The sequence below is a fragment of the Dermacentor andersoni genome, chromosome 2, assembly GCF_023375885.2.
Source record: "Dermacentor andersoni chromosome 2, qqDerAnde1_hic_scaffold, whole genome shotgun sequence".
Taxonomy (NCBI): Eukaryota; Metazoa; Arthropoda; class Arachnida; order Ixodida; family Ixodidae; genus Dermacentor; species Dermacentor andersoni.
In genome coordinates this window covers 141,810,468-141,820,024 of record NC_092815.1, presented here as the reverse complement: position 1 = coordinate 141,820,024, position 9,557 = coordinate 141,810,468, and positions in this window count along the sequence as shown.

Below are 9,557 nucleotides of genomic sequence, written 5' to 3'. Positions count from 1 at the left end.
CTCGGAGCAGGAGCTGTGGCGCTTGAAAGTAGCCTGGGACCTGACGAACCAACCGACTGAGCTATCTTTCTGGGCAACACCGAAGGGTCACGAGTTCAAATCACCTGTTAAGATCCTTTCTTTTTCTGCCCCTTTTTCTTTCTTTTTTTTTTTTTTCTTTTTTTTCTTTCTTTTAATGTCTTTTCCTTTATTTTATCACTGTACGGGAACCCTCCTAAAAAAAAAAATATATATATATATATTTATATAGATCTTCAAATATTTATGGCCTCACACTCACATGTGCAGGTCATAAATACCAGGTTCTCTAGCCGAGTGCCATCCATGCGGTATAACCGAGCTCAGATTGGTCCACCTTGACTGACCAAGTAGGGCACCACTGTAGGTTAAATGAGGCGTACAACTCCTGCGGGACCCGCCGTGGTTGCTCAGTGGTTATGGTGTTAGACTGCTGAGCACGAGGTCGCGGGATCGGACCCCGACCACGGCGGCCGCATTTCGATGGGGGCGAAATGCGAAAACACCCGTGTACTTAGAATTAGGTGCACGTTAAAGAACCCCAGGTGGTCGAAATTTTCGGAGTCCTCCACTACGGCGTGCATAATCAGAAAGTGGTTTTGTCACGTAAAACCCCATAAATTAATTTTTAATTTAACTCCTACGGGGACGGTAGAGTATCCGTCTCCAGTGCAAGAGGACCGTGATTCAAATCCCGGTGCCGCGCTATTCTCCACCGGAAAATACAAAAAAAAAAAAAACGTGTGTTGAGAAAATTGCACAAACAGGCCTGGAGTGCGGCCTGATCCCGGTGACCAGAACCGGTAACGCACTCTCTCACCAGAGCAGGATTGGCCACCCTGGTGCAGTACTTGGCCACAACCTCCTATATGAATACAACAATCAAACCCCGGCCCTCAGTCCCCAGCAGCCGCGAAGCAACTGACCACGGCGGCGGTCAGATCTGTGACGCTGCAGAGGGTGCTAAGAATACCTGGCTCCGGACAGGCCGCCATTGGAATCTGAACCTGGCAACGTTTAACGTTAGAACGCTATCTAGTGAGGCGAGTCTAGCAGTGTTATTGGAGGAATTAGAGGGTAGTAAATGGGATATAATAGGGCTCAGTGAGGTTAGGAGGACAAAAGAAGCATATACAGTGCTAAAAAGCGGGCATGTACTGTGCTACCGGGGCCTAGCGGAGAGACGAGAACTAGGAGTCGGATTCCTGATTAATAAGGAAATAGCTGGTAACATACAGGAATTCTATAGCATTAACGAGAGGGTGGCATGTCTTGTTGTGAAACTTAATAAGAGGTACAAAATGAAGGTTGTTCAGGTCTACGCTCCTACATCTAGTCATGATGACCAGGAAGTCGAAAGCTTTTATGAAGACGTAGAATCGGCGATGGGTAAAGTCAAAACAAAATACACTATACTGATGGGCGACTTCAATGCCAGGGTAGGCAAGAAGCAGGCTGGAGACAAGTCAGTGGGGGAATATGGCATAGGCTCTAGGAATAGCAGAGGAGAATTATTAGTAGAGTTTGCAGAACAGAATAATATGCGTATAATGAATACCTTTTTCCGCAAGCGGGTTAGCCGAAAGTGGACGTGGAGGAGCCCGAATGGTGAGACTAGAAATGAAATCGACTTCATACTCTGCGCGAACCCTGGCATCATTCAAGATGTAGACGTGCTCGGCAAGGTACGCTGCAGTGACCACAGGATGGTAAGAACTCGAATTAGCCTAGACTTGAGGAGGGAACGAAAGAAACTGGTACACAAGAAGCCAATCAATGAGTTAGCGGTAAGAGGGAAACTAGAGGAATTCCGGATCAAACTACAGAACAGGTATTCGGCTTTAACTCAGGAAGAGGACCTTAGTGTTGAAGCAATGAACGACAATCTCATGGGCATCATTAAGGAGTGCGCAATAGAAGTCGGTGGTAACGCCGTTAGACAGGAAACCAGTAAGCTATCGCAGGAGACGAAAGATCTGATCAAGAAACGCCAATGTATGAAAGCCTCTAATCCTACAGCTAGAATAGAACTGGCAGAACTTTCTAAGTTAATCAACAAGCGTAAGACAGCGGACATCAGGAACTATAATATGGATAGAATTGAACAGGCTCTCAGGAACGGAGGAAGCCTAAAAACAGTGAAGAAGAAACTAGGAATAGGCAAGAATCAGATGTGTGCGTTAAGAGACAAAGCCGGCAATATCGTTACTAATATGGACGAGATAGTTCAAGTGGCTGAGGAGTTCTATAGAGATTTATACAGTACCAGTGGCACCCACGACGATAGTGGAAGAGAGAATAGCCTAGAGGAATTCGAAATCCCACAGGTAACGCCAGAAGAAGTAAAGAAAGCCTTAGGAGCTATGCAAAAGGGGAAGGCAGCTGGGGAGGATCAGGTAACAGCAGATTTGTTGAAGGATGGTGGTCAGATTGTTCTAGAGAAACTGGCCACCCTGTATACGCAATGCCTCATAACCTCGAGCGTACCGGAATCTTGGAAGAACGCTAACATAATCCTAATCCATAAGAAAGGGGACGCCAAAGACTTGAAAAATTATAGACCGATCAGCTTACTGTCCGTTGCCTACAAAGTATTTACTAAGGTAATCGCAAAGAGAATCAGGAACACCTTAGACTTCTGTCAGCCAAAGGACCAGGCAGGATTCCGTAAAGGCTACTCAACAATAGACCATATTCACACTATCAATCAAGTGATAGAGAAATGTGCAGAATATAACCAACCCTTATATATAGCTTTCATTGATTACGAGAAAGCGTTTGATTCAGTCGAAACCTCAGCAGTCATGGAGGCATTACGGAATCAGGGTGTAGATGAGCCATATGTAAAAATACTGGAAGATATCTATAGCGGCTCCACAGCCACCGTAGTCCTCCACAAAGAAAGCAACAAAATCCCTATAGAGAAAGGCGTCAGACAGGGAGATACGATATCTCCAATGCTATTCACAGCATGTTTACAGGAGGTATTCAGAGGCCTGGAGTGGGAAGAATTGGGAATAAAAGTCGATGGAGAATACCTTAGCAACTTGCGATTCGCTGATGATATTGCCTTGCTTAGTAACTCAGGAGACCAATTGCAATGCATGCTCACTGACCTGGAGAGGCAAAGCAGAAGGGTGGGTCTGAAAATTAATCTGCAGAAAACTAAAGTACTGTTTAACAGTCTCGGAAGAGAACAGCAGTTTACGATAGGTAGCGAAACACTGGAAGTGGTAAGGGAATACATCTACTTAGGGCAGGTAGTGACCACGGATCCGGATCATGAGACTGAAATAACCAGAAGAATAAGAATGGGTTGGGGTGCGTTTGGCAGGCATTCTCAAATCATGAACAGTAGGTTGCCACTATCCCTCAAAAGGAAAGTGTACAACAGCTGTGTGTTACCAGTACTCACATATGGGGCAGAAACCTGGAGGCTTACGAAAAGGGTTCTGCTGAAATTGAGAACGACGCAACGAGCTATGGAAAGAAGAATGATGGGTGTAACGTTAAGGGATAAGAAAAGAGCAGATTGGGTGAGGCAACAAACGCGGGTAAACGACATCTTAGTTGAAATCAAGAAAAAGAAATGGGCATGGGCCGGACATGTAATGAGGAGGGAAGATAACCGATGGTCACTAAGAGCTACGGACTGGATTCCAAGAGAAGGGAAGCGTAGCAGGGGGCGGCAGAGAGTTAGGTGGGCAGATGACATTAAGACGTTTGCAGGGACAACATGGCCACAATTAGTACATGACCGGGGTAGTTGGAGAAGTATGGGAGAGGCCTTTGCCCTGCAGTGGGCGTAACTAGGCTGATGATGATGACATGGCCACCGAACACCATTTACCGGAGTTTTTTCTGGAATAAGTAAGAAGCGGTGTTTTCTTTCTAATTTTGATACAGATGGGTTTTTCTTCGAGCGCGCGCTCTAGCGCCATCGCGTTGAAACATCTGGGCGCCCTTGTCACAGTCCTATAGCTTTATTTTGACGGGGTTGCATGCCGCGCATATGCGCAGAACAACGGACTCAGCAGTCATCGATCTCTTGAGGCGGTTTCCTGGGCTCCACGAGGAAACCGAGGACGCATTGCCAGCGCTTGTGGGCTATGATAAGTTAGTGCACCCACTGCTAGTGAAGCGCCACTCAGGTGAAGACAACTAGTTTTTGTTTTCATTGCGACATACTGAATTCGCAGTTCTCTCCAGAACACCGAAGTGTGCGTATTTTTTTATTTTTTTCAGTTTCGCGCACAAGCAATACACCATTTCGGAAATCGCAGCGCCGCGAGAAAACCTAGCGGGCGCGCGGCGCATTATGCGAAAAGTGAGCGAGCGCCGACGGACCGCCCGTCTTGGCTGCCTCCTGCGTTCGCATAGCTGCGGTGTGTGTGTGTGCGTGCTTCGTTTGGTTTGAGATTTCGTGTACTTTTTGGTGGTGGGCGGTTGCAGGAGCGTTATTTGAAAGGAGCGTTATTGAAAGAAATTGTGATAGCCGGAAACTAATTCGCATCATGTGTCTTGGGGTTTCAAAACGGACTCATGTGGAAAGCGATTATCCGACTGGGCAATTACTCAAAATTTTTGTTGCTTAAACACGAAGTCAGCTACCTTTATTCAGGGTCTTTCTAAATCGGTATTTTATCTAACATTTGCCAGTTCAGGAATTTCCGTAACTTCCTGGTCTACTGTCGACTCAGCTTCAAATAGTGACCATCTACCTATTAGGTTTGACATTGTCTGCCCTGTTATTCCCCTGGAGTCTCCGACGCGTACTTTTGTCAATTACCAGAAATTTCAGAGTATCTTAAAAACGGTCCTCAATTCCCAGAAAACGCTACCGAATGACATCAAAGCCATGAGGCTTTGCGCAGTAGTAAAAAGTTCCTTTAAAATGTCCCAATTTAATGTTAAGATAAGCAAAAGTACTACCTCTCTTTGGTGGAATTCGGATTGCGCGCGGGAATATAGAAGACGAAAAGCCGCGTGCACGAAATTACTTTACAATCAGTGCCCGAGTAACTAGGGTGATTATAAATTCACAGCTGCTGCGTTCAAGGGAACAGTTTCGAATGCCAAACACGAGTATGACGAAAAACATCATGACTTCCTCTCTAAACCTAGCAACACAAAAGCTCTGTTCAGATTCCTTCGACATAGAAAATTCATGCCAACACCAGCGAATACTGAATCGATAATACTTTCACCACGCGAGTTATCTGCTTCTTTAGATTTCACAGGAAAGGGCTTAGCGCAACGCTTAACATCACGTTTGACGAATGGGCCACTAAGGCCTCCCATCGCTGATGACTTCGTGGAAGTCACAGTGTCAGAGCTCTCTAGTGTCCTTAGGTCTCCGCCTGCCTCAGCTCCGGGTCCTGACGGCATTTCCAATGCCATGCTAAAAATGTTGTTTGAAATGTCTTCTGATGACATTCTTAACGCAGTTAATTGTTCTTTAAAGAATGCTTGGATTCCACCAGAATGGAGGACAGCCAAAGTTATTCCACTGCTTAAAAAACAAGGAGCTGGTTACAACCTTGACAACATTAGGCCTATCTCTCTTACGTCAAATATGGTAAAACTAATTGAAAGAATTTTATATGATCGTATGATGGATCATATATATGAAAATTCGTTACTGAGTCCAAGTCAAATAGGTTTTCGGCCCGGTCTCTCCATTTGGTGTGCGCATGTAGATTTGGAAAGCCGCATCGATCTTGCTCAGCATAGAAAAGAAGTTAGCGCTTTAGCGACACTTGACATAGCAAAAGCTTATGACAGCGTTGAGTACTCTCTACTGCTGGATACATTACAGTCCTACAATTTACCGAAATATATAACGGCATGGATTTTTGAATTTCTAAGAAACAGAAAATTTCATTGTTTTCAAAACGGCTTTTCTTCAAGAATGTTCGATCAGACAAGAGGGGTGCCCCAGGGGGCTGTTCTCTCTCCTATACTATTTAACCTGTTGATGAGTTCAGTACCACTGCACCAGGATGTGAATCTGTATGTCTATGCAGATGACATTGCATTTTTCGCGACAGCTAGAGACATCAATTCCCTTCACCTGTCTTTGCAAACGTACCTCTGTACTCTACAGACGTGGCTTCACAACCTGCACCTGTCACTAAATGCAAACAAAAGTGCAGTCCTTGTTTTTCCTCTTTCCGGGCCGTTACAGTTATCATTAGTATATGAACAAAGAACTATTCCTCAGGTAGAGTCAATTAAATACTTGGGTATCATATATGACGGAAAACTTAACTGGCGTTCTCACATAGAGAATATTGGAACGAAGGCGTCACGAGCCGTAGGTCTACTACGTAGAATTAGTAACCGACGTTCTGGTATGCGAAGCGACACACTAATTATGATTTATCGTATGTATATACGACCGATTATAAGAATTTGGCTGTGTTTTATTCTCTGGAAGGGCAAAATATAAATTAAAGCCCCTTATTCTGTTAGAAAGAGAAGCTCTTCGACTATGTTTAGGTCTCCCTAAATTCGTTGCTAATAATGTATTGTACCAGGAAGCGCGCCTACCTACTCTTCACACGCGATTCCGCATGCTTACGGTTGAACCTACTTAAGAGGTCATGAATCTTCGCTACGACGTGGACAATATGCATTCATTAGTGAACCAAGTCCATTTTTTTTTAGACCACGTGGTCACGGTTCCATACCCCGCAAGTTGTATTTGTGCAAGCACAATTAGCACCTTTAAATGTTCGCCTTAGAGAAATAATTCCGCTCCATAGGTCTCCGAGGTCGCTGAAAATCGAATTTTCAGGCATTTTTCCACACAATCCGAAATTTCTACCCACAACATATCTGAATGACCCTTTACACGATTATTTGGCCCGTTTCAAAATAAACGTAATAGCGACCGATGCTTCTTCGTGTGAATAGAAGGCAGGTGTGGGTATCTACTCACCATCCCTCAATTGGTGTTTTTCACTTCGCCTACCAGATTACACATCAGTTTTTTATGCCGAACTTCTGGCAATAGTTCTTGCCTTGCGGAAACTACCCATTCATATTACAAGAGTTATTATCGTCACAGATTCTCTATGTGTATGCAGCGCACTTACTGCGTCTACAAAGTCGACAACCGGAAACACGTTTTATTCATTAGCTCCACCTCACTTAAGTTTAGTGCATATGGTATGGGTCCCTGGCCACCGAGACATTCACATTAATGAAATAGCCGATTCCTTAGCACGAGCTTCTTTAGCAGGTCTTGTGCTATTTGTGCCGCCGGCAACTGCGCACATTACTGCAGCCAGCTATCGGCAATTTTCTTTGAGCGAGGACAAAAAAACTCTGTCATTAGCAAAATCTTCAGATTTTTTACACTTAAATTATTCTTGGAACCGGCAATGGTGTCCTAACCGGAAATTTGAAGTTTCATTTACTAGGCTGCGTTGCCGTATTCGAACACTTCATTTTTACTTGCACAGATGTGGTCTGGCGGTATCCCCTCTATGCTACCTCTGCAATGAACCAGAAACTATAGATCATTTTTTATCATGCTGGCGGTTTTCTACTCATCGAAAACTATGTCTAGAAATTCCACTTCAAGATTTAGGATCACCTTTAAGCAGCATTGTTATACTCTTCCTTGGAGCAACAGTTTTGGGATATAGCCACAGGAACGTTTGCCTAGCCATTTATAATTTTCTTTGTGGCACAAAAAGAATGCCTTGTTAATAGTTTTTAGTTTCAAGAATTGATTTATTTCTACTGCAGTTTAGAAAATTCAAAAAGTAAAAGCACAAATTCACAGTTCAAATCTTACTATTATTCATAATTTACCTTACTCAAGTTTAAGTATATCTTTTTTTTTAACATTCCTATCAACGCAAGGCTTACTATAGTATTGGTCAATACTTTATCTCATGTATTCATAGTTTATTTTGCATCTTGGATCATTTGTTTTCCTTTCTTTTTTCGTGTTATTTATTTATTAACCAATTTATTTTATTTTGTTTATTGAATCATATTACCACGCGATTCGTGGTCTATCCACCTCAGTGGGTTTGTGCCATTAACTGAGGCTTCATCATCATCATCATCATCATCATCATCATCATCATCAGTGAGTTCTCGGGGTTTTGGCTAAGTGTCGGTCGGATTTAGTCCAGCTTGTAAATAGCCAGCAGGGTTTTAAGATAAATTTATATTGTCTGATACAGAGACAGTGCCACAAATTTCGAAATATTCTCTAGGGTATGGCCGGGGCGATCTCCGCCTTGATCGGCCTCCCTTCCACCTGATCAAATGCCTCTTGAAGCTTTCTTTGCTAGTGGGGTGAGCAGCATTCCTGTCGCGCTGGTGCCTTTGCATGGAGGAGCCATCCGGCTCAACAACCCGAAGGCAGTGCAGGTGGAACTTCAGGCGGCAGTGCATCACAACTTTCACATCATTGATGTACGACACTTCGGCAGGGGTGGGATTGTTTGCCGTTCACCAGACCAGGCGTGTGTGTACGACTTAAGTGCTCATCATTTGGATCGACGCATGTGAATACCTTCATTCCCCCGCATCCCGCATCTTGCCTGCACTAAAGTAGTTCGTGGTGTAGACTCCGCTTTAAGTCCGACAGAGACTCTAGAAAAGCTTTCCGCGGCTGGTGTAATTGCTGCTTACCGGTGCAACAGAAAGATGGACGATGCACGTGTCCCTACTGAGTTAGTAATTGCCACGTTTGCAGGTACATCTTGCCCTACTGACCTAAAAGTCTGGCCTCTAATATTCAGAGCGGACCCGCTTGCCTCGCATCCATTACAATGTCGCAATTGTTGGCGCTATGGGAATAGCATGGGTGGTTGCAAATCCAGCCTTTGTTGTTCCATCTGCGGCGGGAGCCATTCCGCTAGCGACTGCTCGGCCGAGTCGGACTCTTGCTGCCTCTGCGGTGGAGCCCACAGTACTGATTGCTCAATCTGCGCTGCTAGGACTCAAGACGTCCAAATACTGGAAGTTATGGACAAAAGGCGCTGCTCACGCCAAGAGGTCTTTGCGGCGGTAAAGGAAAGAGCCCGTGGTTATGTGAGTGTGACAGCCCGACACCAGGCTGTCGTTGATGGAAGCCTGTCCGAGGTAATCGCACGCGCTATTGAAAAGTTATGGCTAAAATTATGGAGCGCATTGGAGAAGGCGTCCCGGAATGCTTTAATGGACTGGTATCCTCACAGCTAGAACACCTATTACCGAGTGGTGCTGCTCTGCCATCAAGCTCTGACATGAATGCTTGTTTAGCCCACGCTCAGGAAAGTGGCACAATTGCGTCCACAATCCATATAGAGCAAGTCAGGCCTTTTCCAGGTTCCTCAAACAAGGCAACTCAGACAATTCTGATTATCAAGAAACCTCAAACATGGAAATTGACGTGAGGGCACAAAAAAAGGTGTTTCCTCCTTGAGGCTACCACTTCACACTCAGTAAATCAAAGAAAATCCTCCCTAAAGTCAACCCGAAATGTAATATATTGGAGGAGGCTGTGGCCTCTGCGGTGCTCTCATCACTGG